Consider the following 10,566-nt stretch of genomic DNA (forward strand, 5'->3'; position numbering starts at 1 on the left):
ACACGAAGTTTGGCCATCCTGGCCTCCAAGGAGCACTCTGACCGTACTTCTTCCAACACAGACCTGTTGGTTCTTTTGGCAGCCATGGCACTTTCAATATTCTCTTCCAACACCATAACTCAAATGTATCAATTTTTTTAGTCTTCCTTATTCACTGTCCAGCTTTCACATGCATATGTGGTTATTGAAAATACCATGGCTTGGGTCAGGCACACCTTAGTCCTCAAGTTGACATCTTTGCTCTTCAACTCTTTAAAAAGGTCTTGTGCAGCAGATTTGCCTAATGCAATACATTGTCTGATCTCTTGACTGCTGCTTCCATGAGTGTTGATAGTTGATACAAGAAGAATGAAGTCCTTGACAAGTTTAATCTTTTCTCCGTTAATAAGAATGTTGTTTATTGGTCCAGTGGTGAGGATTTTTGTTTTTCTTGACATTGAGATGCAATCATACCAAAAGCTGTGCTCATTGATCTTCATCAGTAAATATTTTAAGTCCTCTTAACTTTTAGCAAGCAAGGTTGTCTCATCTGCATATCACAGGTTATTAATGAGTCTTCCTCCAATCCTGATGCCACATTTTTCTTCATATAACCCAGTTTATTGGATTATTTGCTTAGCAAACAGGTTGAACAAGTATAGAGAAAGAATACAACCCTGTTGCACACCTTTCTTAATTTGAAACCATTCAGTGTTCCTATGTTCTGTTTTAACAACTACTTCTTGGTCCACGTACAGATTCCTCATGAGCACAATTAAGTGTTCAGGAATACTGAATGATGTAGGAAACATCAAAAAGATGCTTGTATTTCAAAGAAATACAAAGTCACTGTAGGATATGCATGCACTGCTAGCTACCAGGTTGACAGTAAAACCCACCAGCCACTCCATAGGAGAAAGATGAGGCTTTTGCTCCCATAAAGATTTACAGCCTCTGGAACCCTATACTGGATTGGTGCTAGTTGGAAACAATTTGACAGTACCTAACAACAACAACAACAATTATACCAAAAAACTTGGTTGACATGCAACCATTTTAAGAAGTAACATCTGATCAAGAATTACAAAGGAAGAAGTCCAAACTCCACTTAAGAATTGGTGAAAAATCTCCAGGAATTGACAAATGCTAACTGAAATATTTCAACAAACCAATGCTGCACTGGAAGCAGTCAGTAGTCTATGCCAAGACATCTGGAAAATAGCTACTTGGCTAACCAATTAGAAAAGATCCATATTTGTGTACATTCCAAAGACAGGTGACCCAACAGAATGCAGAAATCGTCTACCAAAATCACATGCGAGTAAGAGCTTGCTGAAGATAATTCAAAAACGGCTGCAGCAATACATCAATACAGAGCTGCCAAAAATTCAAGCTGGATTCAGAAGAGGGCATGGAAGGAGGAATATCATTGCTGATGGCAGATAGAGCTTGACTAAACTCAGAAAGTACCAGAAAGATGTTTGTTTGTGTTTTATTAACTATGCAAAGGCAGTAGACTGTGTGGATCATAACAAACTATGGATAATACGGTGAAGAATGGGAATTCTGGAATATCTCATTGTGCTCATGTGGAACCTATACATAGACCAAGAGACAGTTATTCAAACAGAACAAGGGGATACTGAGTATTTTTAAATCAGCAAAATTACGTGTTGTATCCTTTCATAATACTTATTCAATCTACATTCTGAAAAGACAAGAAGCTGGATCATATAAAGAAGAACATCGCATCAGGATTAGAGGAAGACTCTTTGATAACCTACCATATATAGATGGCACAACTTTGCTTGCTGAAAGCAAAGAAGATTTGAAGTTCTGATGACGAAGAAAGACTACAGCCTTCAACGTGTATTGTACTCAGGGTAAAGAAAGCAAAAATCCTCACAGTTGGCCCAATAAGCAACATCACGATAAATAGAGAAAAGATTGATATTGGTAAGGATTTCATTTACTTGGATGCACAGTCAACACTCATGGACAAAACCATCAAGAAATCAAATGACACATTGCATTGGACAAATCTGCTAAACACTTTTAGCACTTTAAAGCGTTAAAGAGCAAAAATGTCATTTTGAGGACTAAGGTGTTACTGCCCAAGCCATGTATGCATGTGAAAGCTGAACACTGAATAAAGAAGACCAAAGAAAAATCAATGTATTTGAGTTATGGTGTGGCTGAAGAACACTGAATATACCAGGGACTGCCAGAAGAATGAACAAATCTGTCTTGGAAGAAGTATAGCCAGAATGCTCCTTAGAAGTAAGGCTAACAAGACTTTGTCTTCATACTTTGGACATTTCATTAGGAGGGGCAATTCCCTGGACAAAGATATCATGCTTAGTAAAGTAAAGTGTCAACGAAAAAGAGGAAGACCCCCTTATGAGATGGATTGGCGCAGTGGCTGCACCTATTGGCTCAAACATAACAACTGGCAGGATGATTAAAGACTGGGTAGTGTTCCATTCTGTTGTACATACGGTCACTGTGAGTCAGAACTGACTCAACAGCACCTAACAACGGGAGTCTATTAGATACCTATTCTTCTCAATGTTATCCATCATTCGTTATAACCCATACAGCCAAATGCCCTTGCATAGTCAATAAAGCACAAATGAACATCTTTCTGGTATTCTCTGCTTTCAGCTAAGACCCATGTGATATCAGCAATGATATCCCTAGTTCCAGGTCCTCTTCTATATGCAGCTTGTTTTCTGGCAACTCCCTGTCAATATACTGCTACATTGTTTTAGAATCATCTTCAACAAAAATTTACTTGCATGTGATATTAATGATATTCAATTGGGGTACTTTTCTTTGGAATGGGCACAAATATGGATCTCTTTCAATCTGTTGTCCAGGTAGCTGTCTTCCAAATTTCTGTGCATAGATGAGTGAGTGCCTCCAGGGCTTCATCAGTTTGCTGAAAGATTTCAATTTTTTTTCCATCATTTCCTGGAGCCTTGCTTTACCAATGCCTTCAGTGCAGCTTGGACTTCCTCCTCCAATACCATCAGTTCTTGATCATATGATACCTTTTGAAATGGTTACGTGTGGGCCAATTCTTTTTGGTACATGAGCCTGTATATTCCTTGCATTTTCTTTTGACACTTCTTGTATCATTCAATATTTTGCCCATAGAATCTTTTAATATTCCAACCCAAGGCTTGATTTTTTTCCCTCATTTCTTTCATCTTGAGAAATGTTGAATGTGTGCTTCCCTTTTGGCTTTCTAACCATGCATCTTTGCACATTTCATTATAATACTTTACTTTGTCTTCACTGGCTACCCTTTGAAATTTTCTGTTCTGCACTTTTACTTCATCATGCTTCCAGTCAAGTTAGCCTCTCTACATTCAAGAGCAATTTTCAGAGTCTCTTCTGACATCCATTTTGGTCTCCTCTTTTGTTCTTGTGATTTTCATGACTTTTTCTTTCTGCTTGTATGATGTTGGTCATTATCATCTAATGCATCAAACCTATTCTTAAGATGGTGTCTAAATTCAGGTGGGATACACTCAAGATATATCGGCAAAACAAGAGGAAGACTCCCACTGAGATGGACTGAAAACAATGACAGCATCAATGGGCTCAAACATGACAAATGTGAGGCTAGTGCAGGGCTGGGCTGTGTGTTGATCCGTTGTACTTAACATCGCTATGAGTTGGAAGCATCTTGATAACACCTAACAATATACTCAAGGTCATATTTTGACTTTCATAGACTTGATTTAATTTTCTTCAGCTTCAGCCTGAACTTGCATATGAGGAATTCATGGTCTGTTCCACAATCTGCCTCTGGCTTTGTTTTGGCTGATGATACTGAACTTCTCCACTGTCTCTTCCCACAGATGTAGATAATTTTCTTCCTATGTATTCCATCTGGTGAGATCCATATGTATGTTGTTGTTGTTATGTGCCGTTGAGGTGGTTCTGACCCATAGGAATCCTGTATACAGTTTCCAAGGAGCGACTGGTAAGCTTGAACCACCAACCTTGTGGTTCAAACCAACTTTGCAGTCCTGCACATTAACCCACAGTGTCACACCAAGACTCTTCCATGTGTATAGTCAACATTAGTGCTGCTGAAAAAAAGATATTTGCATTGTTGATCTTGTAAAATCCAATCATGTAATCTTCCAGTTCATTTCTATTACCAAGGTCATATTTTCCAACTACTGGTCCTTCCTCTTTAATCAACTAGCTAACATGGGTTTTATTCCAGTGTGTCAACTTAATTAACAACATCTTCAAAGACTCTGTGCCCATAGTATGAATGGGTAAAGGAGGGGAAATAATGAAAAGATGCTTGACAGTCTTATGAATATTGGTTTCCTTGCCTGCTATTGTAAAATGCATACTGGAGTGGAATAGAAAGGAATATCAGGAAATATGATTACAAAAAGCTTGTAAATCCAGCTTCAACCTGTGACTGACTGGAATACCTAAAAGGGGTTATAGAACTTGCCCAGTGAAATAGGTTTCTTGTAGTGTATAGGACATTAGGTGCCATCCTGAGCTCCATCCAGAATCTTCTGAGTTAGGACATTCCCACTTGAAAGACATGCAGACTGACCCAGAGCAGCTAGAGAAAGAGAAGATACTTCCTGAAAGAAAGACCACCTGGAAAAAAGCAAAATTAAAAACAAAAATGGCAGTGTGTTTGGCTATTACAAGAATAATCAAGCTGTTCACTGGGAAGCCATCAAGACAAGCAGTCAAGTCCCTCCGGACTGAAACTCAAAGTGAACACATGAGTAAGCTTGGTGGTGATTGCGTTGATCTTCATTTGAGTGGAAGTGGGGGAAAGCCAGTAATGAAGATATGAGCTGAGTTCAACCATATTCCATAAACTCCTGTCAACCTCAAGATGAGACAGAGAAGAGGAAAGGTTGGTTGGTCCAATGTTTGGGGAGACTTGGTAACTCCTGAGCCCATGAACATGGAGAGCTAGAGCTGAGAGTGAAGCATCCAGCTGATACGAAGTGGGGAGAGCTGCACAAGAACACCCAATATTGCAGATAGTACCCATTTGACCTAGCTTTGATGACTTGATGACCAGAGCTCTACTAAAGGAAGATAAAGAAATTTGATAAAGGAAGCAAGTGTACATTTTTACAACTTGAGGAACTCGGCCTTTACTTACAGATGTAGTAGCTCAAAATACAAACCAAGAGGGAAGGAATCATCACATCAAGGATCAAACCTATCCCCTCAGTATACAGGGTTGATAGGGACAGGCAACTTAGACATTGGCTATCCAAAATGGAGGGGTGGTGAACTATAAAGGCACGAAGTGGCTGGCTTACAAGCTTTCAAGAGGGAGTTTAGTTTCAAAGTGTGTGAGGGAAGGCAGAATCCTCATTGAATAGTTTTTATCTTGTCTATACAGGTCTGGTGAAAGGAGATGGAAATAGAATTCTTTTGATTTAATAGTGAGTAATTATTATCATAAGGAACTCTGATAGCATATTGGTTATGAATCGGGCTGCTAACCTCAAGGTCGGCAGTTTGAACCTACCAGCTGTTCCACGGGAGAAAGATGAGGCTTTCTGCTCCTGTAAAGATTTGCAGGCTCAGAAACCCTGTGCAGGGTCACTATGAGTCAGAACCAACTCCATGGCACTTAACAACAACAATTATTATCATGACTAATTGTGATTGTCACAACTGTAAAGGTAGAAGTTTTGTAACATAAAGAGGGGAGTAGTTAAATAGTTAATCTTACATTACAGGAACAGAGGATCCTAGGACCATCAAAGGAGAAGAGCATGAATGGAATGTGGGACCCTAACCAGAGAAGCAACAATACCAGAGATGGAGATAGAGATAAAGACATAGAGAGATAGAGCAGCTGAGGACTCTAGACTCATGGAAAGAAAAAGGCTGTGTACTGGCAGCCAGGAGGCTGGTTTGCAAAATGTGCCCTTTGGTTGTTTAAATGATTATATATTTTTTAATGTTTTTGTGTACATCTAAAAAAAAAAAAAAACACACACACACACAGAGGGAATAAAAGTAAATACTGTTAAATGATGATTTATGGTGAGGTTTGTAATCATTGCAATGAAACAACATATGATAGGATGAGTGCAAAATCCATGTCCTCCCATGTAAACTAGCACTTAATTCATTATAAAAGCTTTAAAAAATTAAAATTAAATTAAAAAAAAAAAGACTTTATGCCCAAACTGGATCCCAGGAACAGGGGACAGGACTTCAGTATATGTTTGGTGTGGGACTCAACTCAACATAACATCTTGTCTCACAAGGTCTGTGACTGATTAAACCTGTGCATTTCCCATAACCCAGAAGTCATCAAGAAGATTCAGATCTAGTAAGCATGTAGCCCACTCCACACAGTCACATTGTGTACTCCAGTTTGGGAAATCAACCATTCACCAATCACTCACCATTCTGATGTAATAGGGTGATGTGGCCTTTTACTGATAGCACTCAGGTGACCTTCCCCAAGTCATCGAGGGCAGGCACTAACTGATCATATCAAAATAGCCAAATCTGTAGGTGATTGCCTGTGTCCCCACACTTATGACCCCTATGCTTCAACCCAATGATTCTCGCATCTCTAGGCAGGACTTGAGCACTCTTTAGAGGTCTTTTTACTTTATGGACCAACAAACCTCCTGGGGAGAGACTCACCTCCAAGAAGAGGAAATCACCAGTCCAAAGTTTAACCCAAGAAAAACTCCTTAGGACTGAAGAGAGGAGCGCGTATGGTGTAGGCTGTCTCTCCAAGGACAGACTTTCCTGATCCCTGGAACAACCACACTGGGAATAACATTGACCAGATTTTTACAAAACTTCTGGGGTGATATTGAGAAATGACAGTTCTGTCTTATACTCATGCAACTGCAATGACTACTAAGACTTGTAAACTGGCCCCAAGCATCCTCAGGTCATGAAAATTAAGAAATACAAAGACCCTTTGACTGGCAGGCCCTTAGAAGAATCATATGAAGCAAGCAGTATTTGAAGTTTCCCTGTATATTTTTATGAACTCCAGAACTATAATAGTGTCTTCCAGTTTTTTACACATATTCCATCCTCAACTAAATGACATTGTGTTCCCACTATAACTTAAGAGTGAAAGAAGTGGACAGTCCCTGACAGATGGGATGACCATATCAAGTACCACCCAAATTGGGAGACTGCAGAGGATGCAAAAGGCCACAATCAAGAACTATGGCAGACAGTCCCAGGCAAACCAGCACGTATGATCACCCTACAGATTCACAAGTCGTAGAAGAGAAAGCCTGCATCTCTAACCATCCCCTTAGTTCTAGTAAGTTACTTTTAATTCCGTCATGTGCTCTTGCTCTTATATTTGTATCTTCTGGCATCTAAAGCAAACATCAAGGCTTTTCTAGACATCTTGATAAAACCTGCACAAACTAGAAATCCTTAAATAATCAGATTGTTAGGATGAGATACATACATACTTTGCCCTTACTTGACAAAGATGTATTTTCTAGCAAATACAAAACAGGTGATTAATCATTCAAATCCATCCAGCCTCAAAGCACTGCCTTTTAAAAAATATATATGAAATGCCTGGCACTGCACTGTATTTTGGAAATATGCCTTTCAAAAGGTAGACAGTCACTCAGTTCAATGACTCTTCATTCAATGAGGGAGGCAGAGAGGACAGAAGAGTCAGCAAAGAGAGGGAGATGTTACTTCCACGGTGGAGGAGGGCATGTTTCAAAAATGGAGGTGAAAAGGAGACCTCTAGCAGTCTGACAAGCCCCTCTCCTAGGTCAACATTCACTGGCTTCCAACCTTGCACCAGCGTTCCTGTGTTCACAGAAGCAGAAGTGATTCCTGGCAGAGTTTCTAATGAAATGGAATAAACACCGATGACAAGCAAAAGCAGGTTCTACTGTACACATGGGACATCCTGGGGTTTGAAGTAATTCCATCCATCAACACCAGAGACCCATAGGGTGCCTGGATAAAGGCACTCCAGGCCTTGGTTTTCACTATCACCAAAGTTATTACGATCCTTAGCAGTCCTTGGCTTTAGGGTAAGTAGAGGCATCCTATCACCAGAGAAATACGAAGGACAGAAGGAACTTCAATAGAGTCAGTTTAGCCCAGTGCTTTCTCACGGCGAGTCTGATCTCACATTTCTGGTAAAGCCAGCCTGAGAGACAACTAGAAAGCTGTAGAGTAAATTCCAACTCATGACGACCCCCATGAGTCAGAGTACACCTGTGCTCCATAGGGGATTTAATGGCGGTGCTCTTTCAGAAGTGGATTCTAACACTGCTGGGTGGGTGTCTATTTAAACCCATAATGTTCCCTACTTCTGTTGACAGCTGGTCTTACTGACAGATTCATTCTGTGGTTAAGTTCTTCCTGGCTCTGTGGGATAAGCACAGAACTGCTAAACACAAGGTCAGTGGTTCAAACCCACTAACCTCAAAGTTGGCAATTCAAACACACCAGCTATTCCTCAGAAACCCTATGCAGGGTCGCTATGAGTGTGAACCAACTCAATGGCACTTAACAGTAACAAGTGTTCAATATAGATTCCCACTGCTGGCAGTCTTGCACTGTGGTGCCTCATTCCACTGTTCTTGGCTAGTTTGAAAAATCAGTGTGCTCTTTTTCAGTCATCAGCCACATGCCACAAAGCCATCATCAAGTTGGCTCCACGGCCTGATCATCTTACTCTTTCCTTCAGCTTCTTTTTTCCAAACTCCAGGTCAGGACTGCTGTACTCCTTTCAACTTTCTCCAGCATGTGATTTTTGGAAAGGAAACAAAGTCTGAATAGACCTCTTAACGGAGGCCCAGCAAGAGCCAAGGGAAATGGAATCATGAGGCATGCTCTGCTGTTCTGTATGGTTTTGTTACTATATCCAAATGTGACTTTGGCCTTTGCTAGTGTTTGATCCTATCAGTGACTCATGTTCCATGAGAACTGCTTTATCCATAACAGCTTATTCTTCTCCCCACTTTCTTTCTTATTCTCTCTCTTTATATTTCTCTCTGGGAACCTTCTACCTAAAGCCAGTATTTTAGAGAGGCACATTTGATAGGACCATTGTTCACGGGTGATTTACCCACTCTACCTCCACCTTTGGTTTACCTTATTTGTCAGGATAGGTAATAAAGTTTTCACTGATGTTCTAAAAAATATTTGCTATAGGCCATATTATTTGGATCCTCAATACATTTTCTTCAGATACCCTTCCTATTTTACCAACCAACAATAATATTGCTAAGGAGTTCTGGTAGCGTAGTGTTTACAAATCGGGCTGCTAAACTCAAGGTCAGCAGTTTGTAATTACCAGCCGATCCGCCGTAGTAAGATGAGGCTCCTCCCGTAAAGATTTACAGCCTCAGAAACCTTTTACAGGGTCGCTATGAGCCAGAACCTACTCCACAGCACACCACCACCACCGCCAATATTGCCATTGTTGGTTGGTGCCATTGAGTCTGTTCCGACTCATAGTGACACTATGCACAACCTAACAAAACACTGCCCAGTCCTGCATCTTCACAATTATTGTTACATTTGGACCCACTGCTACTGCCACTGTGTCGGCCCATCTCATTGGGGATCATCCTCTTTTCACTGACCCTCCACTTTACCAAGCATGTTAACTGCTATCAAGGCAGCCCCCAACTCACAGTGACCCCATGAACGATGGAACAGAATGCTGCACAATCCTGTGCCTCTCCCATCATTGGGTGTGGATAGAACTATTGTGATCATGGGGTTTTCAGTGGCTGACTTGCATAAAGAGATGGACAGGTCATTAGCCTTAGTCCGGAAGCACCACATAAATCTGTTCAACAGCAATACCTGAGCTTCCTCTGATACATGGGTGATAACTGCCCATGAAGTGTATTGGTGAAGAATCTAACATAATGTCCCAGGTAGAAGGTGAAATTTCTCCCACTGAACTACCACCGCCCCCTCAACAATAAAGGTGGTATTGTTCCTAAGTGCCGTCAAGACAGTTCCAACTCATAGCAACCCTGTATAGGGTTTCCAAGGACCAACCTGTGGTTAGCAGCCCAGTGCTTATTCTAAGTGTCACTCCTCAATAGTAATGTGTTGTTGTTGTTGTTGTTAAGCACTGTTGAGTCGGTTCTGACTCATTGCAACACATATAGGGTTTCCAAGGAGCAACCAGAGTGTTTGAACCACCGACCTTTTGGTTAGCAGTCCAGTGCTTATCCTACAGCATCACACCAGGACTCCATTCCAGTAATAATTTGTTGTTGTTATTGTTAAGTGTTGTCAAGTCCATTTCAACTCATAGCAACCCTGTATAGGATATCTGAGGAGCAGCTAGTGGGTTTGAACCATCATCCTTATGGTTAGCAGTCTAATGCTTATCTTAATGTCCTAATGAAGAGAGCAAAAAGTCATTAAGAAGACAAGAAAGAAGGAAAAGATCAAGATGGATGTCAGAAGAGACTCTGAAACTTGCTCTCCAATGTAGAGAAGCCAAAGCAAATGGAAAAATTGAAGAGGTGCAAGAGCTGAACAGGAAATTTCAAAGATCAGCTCGAGAAGATAAAGCCAAATACT

This window comes from Chrysochloris asiatica, unplaced genomic scaffold, assembly GCF_000296735.1.
Source record: "Chrysochloris asiatica unplaced genomic scaffold, ChrAsi1.0 scaffold00117, whole genome shotgun sequence".
Taxonomy (NCBI): Eukaryota; Metazoa; Chordata; class Mammalia; order Afrosoricida; family Chrysochloridae; genus Chrysochloris; species Chrysochloris asiatica.